This window comes from Lathyrus oleraceus, chromosome 1 (genome assembly GCF_024323335.1).
Source record: "Lathyrus oleraceus cultivar Zhongwan6 chromosome 1, CAAS_Psat_ZW6_1.0, whole genome shotgun sequence".
NCBI lineage: Eukaryota > Viridiplantae > Streptophyta > Magnoliopsida > Fabales > Fabaceae > Lathyrus > Lathyrus oleraceus.
The window spans coordinates 422,780,707-422,793,038 of NC_066579.1; positions in this window are offsets into that span (position 1 = coordinate 422,780,707).

Genomic DNA, 12,332 nt, shown 5'->3' on the forward strand with positions numbered 1-12,332 from the left:
ACCACTCTCAAATGCTCAGCATGTTCTGCTTCAGATTTCGAATACACCAAAATATCGTCAATAAACACCACAACAAACTGGTCTAGATACAGATGGAAAATCCTATTCATATACTCCATAAATACTCCAGGCGCATTAGTCACACCAAAAGGCATTACAGAATACTCATAATGTCCATACCTTGTTCTGAAAGCAGTCTTCTGAATATCCTCAGTTTTCACACGTATCTGATGATATCCCGACCTCAAATCTATTTTGCTGAACACACTCGCACCAACCAACTGATCCATCAAATCATCAATCCTCGGCAAAGGATACCGATTCTTGATCGTCACTTTATTCAGTTGCCTGTAGTCCACACACAACCTCATAGTACCTTCTTTCTTCTTAACCAACAACACTGGTGCACCCCACGGTGACACACTCGGACGAATAAATTTCTTATCCAACAGATCTTCCAACTGACTCTTCAATTCAGCTAACTCAACAGCAGACATACGGTACGGAGCCATCGATATCGGTCTAGTACCAGGTACCAAATCAATCGTGAACTCAACTTCACGCTCTGGCGGCAGTTCATTCACTTCTTCAGGAAACACATCAGGAAAATCACACACCACAGCCAGATCACAACTCACCAGTTTATCTTTAGCCTCCAAAGTCGCTAACAACATAAACAACTCTGCCCCATCTGCTACTTCCTCATTCACCTGCCTCGCTGATAGAAACAAACTCTTCCCTTCTTCAATCTCAGGAAAAATCACAGTCTTATCAAAACAGTTAATAGAAACTCGGTTAAACACCAACCAGTTCATTCCCAAGATAACATCAATCTGCACTAGTGGAAGACACACAAGGTCTATCCCAAAGTCTCTACCAAAAATACTCAAAGGACAATTCAAACAAACTGAAGTAGTAGTCACTGAACCCTTCGCAGGAGTATCAATCACCATACTTCCAAGCATCTCAGATATCTCTAACTTAAGTTTCACAGCACAATCCAAAGATATAACGGAATGAGTAGCACCGGTGTCAATAATAGCTACAAGAGGAAAGCCATTAATATAACACGTACCTCGGATCAAACGATCATCTGCAGAAGTCTCAAAACCCGATAAAGCAAAGACCTTGCCTCCTGACTGATTCTCCTTTTTCGGCTTAGGACACTGTGGACTGATATGACCCAACTCTCCACAGTTGAAACAAGTCACAGTCTTCAACCGGCAGTCTGCAGCCAAGTGACCACCTTTTCCACACTTGAAACACTTTTTCTCATTACTGGTACACTCATGGATACGATGTCCAGCCTGACCACATCTGTAACACTTAGCAGGGGCACTGGAGTCTCCCCCACTAGGCCTCTTCATCCCACTCTGCCTCTGGAAACCTTTGCCAGCTGCATACGGTTTTCCACGATCATTCTGATTCTTGCCTTTCCTATCAACTCTCTGTTGATAGCTGTAACACCTCAAAATTTGCCCTCCTCTCTTGGGACTAGCATTAACATATTGCATATCATTTTTAGGTCATTGGGCATTGCATATTGCATATCATGTGGTTACATTGTGCAAGCTATCCTCCCAAGTCTTGATCAGAGGATGAGAAAATCAAAGTGCAAGCCTAGGGTTTATTGGCTGATCATTGGCCATCTGAGGATTGGGCTATGAATTAGGGTTTCATGATTCTCAATGGATGTTGGTCTTCATCTTGACTACAATGATACATCATCATCATCATGGATTGGATGTCATCAGGAGATTGAAGCTCATTCCTTGAGATTAGGGTTTTGACCACTGGTCAACCCTAACCAGTTGCATTGGGCCAGTCAGGGCTTAATCAGGAGATGGGGTCTATGATGGCTATGGGGTTCATTCTTTGGTTATTTTGAGCTAATTGAGGCTAGGGTATCACCTTTGAGCCATTTCATCAGAGAGTTGGAGCTCAGTTTGATCTATGCATTGCTAGATTCATCTATCAGCTGAAAAGTCAACTGTGGTCAATTGTACATGATCTGATGGATTTGGAGGTGGAAATGAGTTGGATGCACTTCATTCATGTTGGAACAAGTGTTATTTGACATCTCAAAGCTTAAGAATGGAGAAAATCAAGTCAGGACAAGAATTGCCAAAAATAGAAAGTGACTTGTAATTGAAGTTTCCAAAAATGGAAAGTTTTTGACCTCAAAATAAAATGTCCAAGGAAGCTTCAAATGAAAATTTGTTCAACATGAAAGTTGTAGATCTTGTTCTCACCTTTCCAAAAAGTCCAAGAACTTGAAAATACCATGTATGGTTGGAAAATTATGGCTCAGTGAAATTCAGAAATGACCCATAATCAGGAGGCCATAATTTCCACATGGTTTGTCCAAATTGCAAGTTCTTTATATGCACAAACTCCATTTGACATGTACTTTCATGGTGCATAATTGGATTTTATCAAAAGTGGCCAATGAAAAAAGTCAAATTTCAACTGGACAGTTAAAATGGACCAGGGGCAAAATTGTCCAACTTGTGAAATAATTGGAATTTTTGAGTGGGGATTGTTGCAACACCTCACAAATGGTATTTGAAAGTTGTTGGAATCATCATAACATGGCTAGGCCTTGTGGTTTGGAATTTGACTTGTAAAATGAAATTGCAAAATTGGACACATAACCATTCACATGTGATTTTCCAAAATACACATCCAATGAGAGTGAGACAAGTTGCAACAGCTCACACATGTCATTTAGAGAGTGTGTGAGCTGTCCATGAGGTGGCAATGAGCTGGCATGGGAAATTCCAATTTTGCCCTTACTTGAAATTAACCATTTTCACTAATCATTCCATTTGGCTAATTAGATGGTTTAAGCATGGATTAAGCAATCATATATATTCTTAATCATCATCTAATCATAACAGAATAACACACTTCCCAAAATCAGATCCAAATTCATCAAATTCTCCAAGAACCTCTCAAGAACACATTGAACAAGAATTCATCAAATCTTCTTCAATTCTTGCTCAAATGCGAAAATTCTTGTTGCATTGATCTTCAATCATCATATACTCCAGCTGTTTTTGGATTTCATCATCGAATTCACCCTAATTCGCAGCTGTACAAGATTGCATCCTTCATGGCAAGTCGAGTTTTCAGGTACTAGGAGTGAAGTCAATGGAACCTAAGCCTTGCATCTAACTTCCACAAGCCTCTACTCCATCTGTTTGAGGTCAAAGCACGCAAAGAACAGCAAGAACATCACTGCCATATCAGGTACCTCAAAATTCGAACATCACGGTTCTTCAATTACCTGGATGCGTTTTGTAGAGTGTTGAATGTAGAATCCAATGATGTGTTTGGTTTTGCAAATGGATAACTGTAGCGTGTGAAATCTTGATTTGAAGTTCTGAAACCAAACCCTAACTTGATCGATCCGTGAGATTTAGGAACTTATAGGTTAAATTAGGTTGATATTTGGATTCCTCATGTTGAGACGGTTCCAACGACTATTCGTTTGTGAGTTTTGGTGGAGATTTCATGTTCTTCATGTTTTTGCTGTTCCTGGAAAAATTCTGAGTGAAAACGATGAACAAGGCTTGTTTGATCTGGATTTTGGTTTGAAAATTTGAATAGGAGGTTTACCGCTCCCGCGTTTGCCTAATTACGACTATGCCACTGTAAAATCTAATTAATTATATTAATTCAAAAATTGTTAAAAAAATCACAATCATCTTAGAAAATTCACCAAAAATTAATAAAAAATCAGAAAAATATGTGGATCGTTTCCTTGACTTCCTAATTGACTGTAGAATTTTATTGACTTATTTTTGGAAGTTGTGCTTGGAGAGATTTTAGTTTGACCTAGGGTTGTTTCACATGTGTGCATTTTTGATACATTCTACCATATCCATTGTGAAATCCTCATGGTTACAAATAAATGCTTGAAAATTTTTGTGGTAATTGTGGACTGGTTGATGGTTATTTACATGTAAATTTCATGAATTTTGGATTCCTGGTGATTGAGTTATGAATTTTGGAATCTAGGTGTGACAATTTGTGTCACACCTCATTATGTCAACTTGCTGGATTTATTTTCATGACCTAGGCTTGTTAGAATGATGTGAAATTTTGCATGGATGTTCATTAACATGTTAAGATGCTATGTGTATTTTTCTGGATTTTCCATTGCATTTTCAATTTGATTGCTATTTTTCATCTCTGTTGGTCAAATGTGCAAGCTTGTGTGACATAGGTTGGGATTATCTTTGTGAAATCTTCATGTGGTATTGAATGAATATGAAATTTGGTAGGATGGTTGTAGACACATTGTATGACATCCCTGTTTTGGTCCCATTCATTTCTTTTTTGTTTTCATGAACTTATGAATTTTTGAAGTGAATGCATGTGTTGATGTTGTGATTTGGAGCATGTAATTGTGTCTGTTTTTTGATTTTCATTGACATGGTTCCCTTTGCCCAAATGAGCTAAAATTTGGCATGCTAGACCTAGGATATGTCCTGTTTAGGTGTAATTTATTTGAGATTTTTTGGATTTGTTTTGATATGGATTTGAATGCAATAGTTCTGTTTGGATGTTTGGTGTTCCATTTGAACTAGTTTGACTTGTTTTATGCATAAAATGAACATGATGAATGATATGAACATGGGATTAATTGTGTTGGCTTTTGTTTGACATTAATTTGACTTTGGTTAGAGATCCCTTGCTGTTTAGACATTTTTGTCACCTTTGGACCCTAGGCTTGGCCTAGTGGTCTAGTTGCTAACATTTGATTGAGTTTTCAGGATGAAAAGGTGCAATGCTTATGGAGAATGATCCAAGTCAATTCAATTGATGTTGTTTGATGTTTGTACACTAACCTAACTTTGTTTTGTAGGTTGTGAAGCTTGGGCTTGAGCTCATAGCTTGCTTTGTTGTGAATTAGTTTGCATAGTCTGATTGACTGTTTGCTGTTTATGGTTGTCTGTCTGAGTACTGATGATACTTGATTGATTTCAGGTACATTTAGTTGCTTATAGTTCTTTTAAGAACTTGCTTGCTGCTGCTTGGTTGTGTAAACCACTTGAGGTAGGACTTCTGTTCTTCATGTAGTCTGGAGACCCGGTCTGTTATTTGGCCGGGCAAATAAATGTCTGAAGTCCTCCTTAAGAGGCGATGATTGTGATTGTTTAATTTTGTGCCTAAGCAGGTAAAGTCCTTAATCAAGGCAATTGGTGGAAGGTAGGGATATGCAATCTATCCCCCACTATTCTGTGAGTCGTCCCTCTGCTCACACGGCTGTGTGTTGATGCATTGGGGCACAAACCCAAGATCTTGTGCTGTTGCACAATCGAGTCAGAGTCTTTGAGCGTAGAAGGGTCCCTCCATTCTGGACCCACGCTCCCTTGTCTGAAGCTCTCCCTGGTCAGGGATAAGAGCTGTGAGGTCTGATCCTCACTTCACCTTTTCATCTGCTTCACCTTAGCCTCGTAATGGCAAGGTTAAGAGCGAATAATACCCATGTACAGACGACTTGCTTCGGCAGTCAAACCCATTGTTTGAGCCCACTTGATTGGTTATAGTGTGTGCTTCGTGAATATTTGTTTGACATGGTTGCTTGAATTGATTGATGCCTGTATGCTTGTATGCTTGCTTTCTTCCTGGATAGGAGTAGCTTGCAGTTGTGCAAGTAGGTAGAAACCTGAACGTAGGGTAACGATGCATGACAACACTAGGCTCGAGTCCAGCTCCCTGGTAGTGCGTCTTCCCGTGGTTTCTGGTTAGATTTTCTTTCCCTTTAGGGGGAACTACATCGCCCTGATCCTTGTTTCAGACGAGGTATGTAGGCAGGTGGTCGTGCGAGACCACTCCGGGCAACCTTTTTCTTTTTTGTGTGTGTTTACTTGTTATCTGATTGTGTGTTTGGTTCGGATGCCGACGTAAGTCCAGTAATTGGCTGTCGGGCTCCACGTTTGCCGTGTTGTGTGTGTTTTGGTTCGGATGCCGACGTAAGTCCAATGATTGGCTGTCGGGCTCCACGTTTGCCGTTTTCTGTGTTTTGGTTCGGATGCCGACGTAATTCCATCAAGTGGTTGTCGGGCTCCATGTTTGCCATCTGTTTGTGCGTTTTGTGTTGTTTGGCGTGCGTAAGCCGAACTACAGTGGCTCTGATTCTCGTTCCAGACGAGATATGTAGGCATAGGACGCGATGTCCTATCGAGCTCCCTTCTCCTAACCCCACCTGCGTTCCCTGTGTGTGTGTGATGTTTAGCAACCTATTCTTTATTTTAGAACGTGGATCCCGTCGAGTACGACGGACGTGAGGGGTGCTAATACCTTCCCCTTGCGTAACCGACTCCCTTACCCTTTCTCTTTGGTCGCAAGACCATTTCCTTTCCAGGTTTCTCTGAGCGTTTCCTTTCCCTATCTTGGGATAAATAACGCGCAGTGGCGGCTCTGTGTTGTGTCTTTATTTGAGCTTCGCCGGTTGATTTTCGCGGATGCGACAGCTGGCGACTCTGTTGGGGACTTAGGATGTAGACCTATGCTGGTCCATCGTCCCTAAGCGAGTCTCTCCTAGCGTTCTAGGATTAGTTTAGGTTGCTAGTTGTGTGTTATTTATTGCATTTATTATTCTAACCAGTGTATATGTATTTGCATTAATGTTTGCATGCATCATTCTATCATGTTGTCGTCCTCTGTGCAGGTGGTTCCTCTGTGTTAGGGTGGGTGTTCTGAGTGGGGCTAAAACCCAGGCCCGAGTATACACCTAGGATTAGTGTGGTCTCATGTTGCCTCTTTCATGTTAAGTCAACATGTGCTTGGCAGCATGATGCACCACAAGCCGGACGAGGCTCATTTGATAGTGCTCTTCTCTGTGGATATTCCGCTTTGTTTGAGTCACTTCATTTGAGTTGTTGACTCTGGTGACCGATCTTTCCCGGATCTTTGGTTTAGACGATCTTAAGGGAGCTACAATGGCACACCCGAAAGGGCAAACCCATTGAGTATCTCCGCCCGATTGTCGAGACTATTATCCGCCTTAGGATGACCTGTTTAGAATTTACCTGTGAGGGGAGGGTGGTTCTTTCAGATGCATGTTCAGATGGTGACTCAGATGGTGACTATTTGTTCCGTGGGTCTTATTTATAAGTCGGATTTATGGTCATTTATTGCCGTGACGCCGGAGTGTTGTCCGTGATTTATCAGTGGGGATCCGTTTATTTCAGGATTCCCTGGGCCGAGATGTTTATCAGTGGGGATCCGTTTATTTCTGGATTCCCCGGGCCGTTTCAGATGGTCGCGAATGTCTGCTCAGAGATTGATGATGATGATGATGATGTATCTTTCTTCCGTTTATTTCGGAACCCGTGGGTCAGATTTGTGATGGTACATTCCCCAGATGGTTATGATCAGTTCAGAGATCCGAGCCAGATTCAGTGCAGATGATCAGAGGACTTGGAGGATGGCAATGCATTGCATTCATTCATCTGCATCATTCTCATTTTGCATTCATCTGCACCTAAACCACGTTTAGCCATATGGGGAGTATTATCGATTGAGAATCTGGTTGAGAGACATCCTGATGTCAGAATGTTATTGTCGAAATTTTATCTGTCTCGATGAAGCCAGAATCAAAGGACAAAAGCTTCCTCATATGGATAGACGTTGCATTCATGCATATTAACCTGTTTGCTGTTTTGCAGGAATCATTGCTCGTGCTCGCAGAGCTGTACCTTTGCACTCAACCCGACCTCACAGATATTTCACCAGGCGCAATACTCCCAGACTCATGGATCTTCCGAACACAGATGTTCTCGAGCTGAAAGAGAAAATGAATGAGCTGATCAACATCATGCAGGGTTTTGCAGTTGGTCAGAAAGCTTTGGCTGACAAGGTTGAAAAGCTCGAGCGGGCTTCAGCAGCAAATAGTGGGGTTAACCTGGATGGTGTCTCCAACCAGGGGCTTGGGGGATCCAGAGACGGTGAAAAAAGAGCGACCGTAGGTATGGTGAACAACAATGCTGGTGGGTTCGGCACTGCTACCGGTGGTGGGCCCGGTCTGGGGCATAATCTGAAGGATAGTCTGTTCCCACCATTCTTTGGGGTTGACGATGACAGGGAGGAGGACCGAGAAGCTGATCAGTTCTCGATGCACAACGAGCCATTCGGTCCATATGGTGCTCAGCCACAAAGCAAAGAAATTCAGTTACTGGCAGAGAAGGTAAGGGTTCTGGAAAGCCATGCTACTCCCGGATTTGTCAACATGTCGAATATGGGATTGGTTGAGGGGATTGTGATCCCACAGAAATTCAAAGCGCCCGCATTTGATAAATACAATGGCAATTCCTGCCCAGAAACTCATCTGCAAGCCTTTGTCCGCAAGATCTCTGCATACACAACAGACCAAAAGCTTTGGATGTACTTTTTCCAAGACAGTCTGTCTGGAGGATCCTTGGAATGGTACACTAAGCTGAAATCTTCTGATATCAAGAGCTGGCAAGATCTTGGCGACGCTTTCTTTAAACAGTATCAGTTCAATGCTGATATGGCCCCGAGTCGTACCCAGCTGCAGGGTATGTCTCAGAAGTCAAGTGAGGGGTTTAAAGAATATGCTCAGAGGTGGAGGGAGTTGGCTGCCAGAGTACAACCTCCACTGGTGGATAGAGAGATGTCTGATCTCTTCATGGGTACCCTGCAAGGGGTTTTTGCTGAAAGAATGGTGGGTTGTCCTGTAACCAATTTTGCTGACATTGTGGTGGCAGGGGAGAGAATTGAAAGTTGGCTGAAAATGGGGAAGATACAAGGTAATGCTTCGTCATCAGGATCGAAGAAGCCCTTCGGAAATGGCCAAAGGAAGAATGAGGGTGAATCGAGTGCTGTGTATGCCCAGAGGGGATACAGTAGGGATCATTACTACCAGCACACTGCTGCAGTAACCATCCCTGCTGGTAACCAGTCGGTCCGACAGCAACGTCAGCCACCTCAACAGAGAGCTGGATACCAGGTGAGGGGAAAAGGGGTTGATCGCCATTTTGACAAGCCGCCTGTGACATACGCCGTTCTGTTCAAAAAGTTGATGGATCTTGGGTTGGTACAGCCGAGGGCGATGGTTCCGATGAGATCAGATCAGAGGCCTCCTAATTATGATGAGAACGCCCAGTGTGAATTTCATTCTGGAACACCGGGGCATAACATTGAGGGCTGTAGAGCATTCAAGAATGTTGTCCAGGATCTGGTAGACTCCAAAGCAATCAACTTTGCTCCATCTCCGAATGTTAATGCCAATCCCATGCCGGCACATGGTCAGGCAGTGGTGAGTGCAATTACTGAAGATTCGGATCACGCCTATGCAGTGGGTGAAGAGAATGACAGTAACTGCAAGTTTGATGGTTGGATAAAGTCGGGCGTACCAGGGAACTGGAAGGCCTAAAAAGATCAGCACTGTCACTCGTCCGGAAGAGTAATATTTCTTGTTTTCAGTCTTTATTTGCATGAAAGCCATACGTGTTGCCCGACACGTAATGGTTCATTGTAAGGGCCACCTCATGTTCATAATTTGCAATTCTGCATCATTAATAAATGGATGTTTTTCAGTCAAAAAACGGTGTTCCCTGTTTTTCATTTATTTTTGCAGTTTAAAAACAAATAAAAATGGCAATGTTTATTTTCATTTTCCTTTTTTGATTTGTCTCGTTCCGACTTCAACAATAATTCTCCGGATCTCGTTGATAACAATTTGGTTACATCTCTGTATGACTTCGACGAACCGATCTTATGCCGAAGAAGAAGGTGAAGAAGATTGTGATCTGTTGGAATTAGCCAGGTTGTCGAAACAAGAGGAGAAGGTGATTCAGCCGCACATGAAGCGAGTTGAGGTTGTTATTCCAAGCACCACCGAGGTCAGGAAGGAAATAGGAAAATGAGGCCGCTTCAGAGGCGAATCGAGAGCAACATGGTAGCCTTGTTAAAGGAACATGTGAATACCTTTGCCTGGTCATGTCAGGGTACGCCAGGGACGGATACCGATGCCGTTGTGCACAAGCTGCCATGGAGAGAAGACTGTCCTCTAGAGAAGCAGAACGCCAGTGCCTATATCAGAGAGCCGTGGTGACTTTGTTTCATGATACGATTTATCATGAAATCGAATGCTATGACATGATAGCAAAGTCCCAGACAGAAGAGGGGCATCTGGTTGAGATAATTCAAACTGAGGTTGAATTCAGATAAGTGCACTATCAGAGTGCGGTCCGGTAAGATGTTGGGGTTCATCATAATTGTAAGAGAGGAATCGAGGTTGATCCTGCTAAAAAAAAATAATAATAAATAAATAAATAAAAAACGACGAAAAATGCCTGAACCGAGAATGGAAAGAGAGGTTCGTGGTTTCCTAGATGGATTGAACTACCTGTCATGGTTCACATCTCATCTAACGGCCACGGGCGAACCTATATTCAAGCCATTGAAAAAAATTTAAACGGTCAGGTGAAATAATGATTGCCAAGGGGCATTGAAAAAATAAAAGAAAAGTTGCAGGAACCTCTGATTCTGATACCTTCCGTGGAAGGAGCGACTGTTAATCTGGTACTTGACAAGCCTTCGAGGGGTCTACGAGGTGAAGTGGGTCAGCATGACTAGTCTTGTCGAAAAGAGCATGCAATTTACCTTAGCAAAAAGTTTACCGACTGTGAAACAGTACATTCACTGCTCGAGAAAACTTGATGTACTTTGGCATAGGCTGCTCGCCGACTGAGACAGTATATGCTGATTCATACCACTTTGTGGATTTCGAGATGGATCTGATCAGGTAGATTTCTGAAAGAGCCAGCAATGACCGGACGGGTTGCGAAAGAGCCGATAATTTTGATTGAATGCGATATTCAGTACACCGTTCAGAACATAATCAAGGGGAGTGTATTGTCTGATTACATCGCCCCGCAACCCGCGGAGGATTATCAACCGATGAAGTTTGAATTCCCTGATGAGGACATCTCGAGGTGCTCTAATCGAAAGATTGAGAGTAACCGATCCCGGAGGAGGGGCCTGACCCTGAATCCGAACGGATTCTGATGTCTGATGGGGAGGTTAAGGTGAATGAGCTTTTGTTGCCCGGATAACGTCTGAATGCACCGACGGTGTGGTTGAGCAGAAAATGGTGGTGACCTACGGAGACTGGCATGAGATATTGCTGTTTGCGTTGCATGGGTATCGAACGTCGGTGCGTACATCTACTGGGGCAACACCTTTCTCATTGGTATATGGAATGGAGGCTGTATTACCTGTTGAAGTTCAGATTCCCTCTTTGAGAGTCCTGATGGACGTGAGATTGCAAGAGGCTGAATGGGTAAGGACCCGGTATGAAGAGTTGAGCCTGATTGAAGAAAAGAGGCTGGCAGCCATCTATCATGGGCGGTTATACCAGCAGCGGATGAAGCGTGCTTTTGATCGAAAGGTACGACCTCGGGTATATCACGTGGGTGATATGGTGCTGAAGAGGATCCTTCCTCCTCAAAACGATCGAAGGGGCAAATGGACACCGAATTATGAAGGACCATTCGTGGTTAAGAAGGTTTTCTCTGGTGGAGCCTTGTTGTTAACGACCATGGATGGCGAGGATTTTCCATCCCCTGTGAATGCGGACGCAGTTAAAAAATACTTCGTGTAAATTGACCCGCTGGACGGAAAGAATAAGATAGTCCAGGAAAAAATGGGCATCCCGGCGAACCAAAAACAGAAAGAAAGGTTCGGGCAAAAATTAGGGATAAAAATGAAAATTGTACACCCGGCAAGTCGAAAACCTGAAAAGGCGACTTGGGCAAAAATGGGTATCCCGGTGGACTGAAAACCTGAAAGGGCGGTCCAGGCAAAAGAGGGATTGAAACGAATGACTGCGTCTAGCATGATCGTTTGCGCTTTGGTTAAAGCATCATGGATAATACCCGATAGGGATCAGTTGGAATCGTCTTGTTCAGAAAGCAGAAAGCGTGGAGAGTCTGAGGACATATGGGGTGTAACCGAGTTGGAACTCGATGAGATCATGGGTTTCACATTGCCATTAGGATAGATTTTTCCTTTTGTGCAATTACCTCTTTTCAGGAATTGCTTCCTTTTGTATTGCTCACTTGAGCCACACTTTTCCAATCAATAAAATGCATATTCAGTCAAATAATTTTGTTTTTGTTTTTCACTACCGCTTTGATTGCAAAAACATCCAGATATTTTGATAAAGAATCTTGCATTTTAAAACATACAGGTTTCCTTCCAATGCATGTTTATAAGATTGAAGCTTGAAATATTATTTGGAAGGTTGAGTGACCCAAGTGTTGAAATCTTGACACGCCTGTGGCATGGTTTTA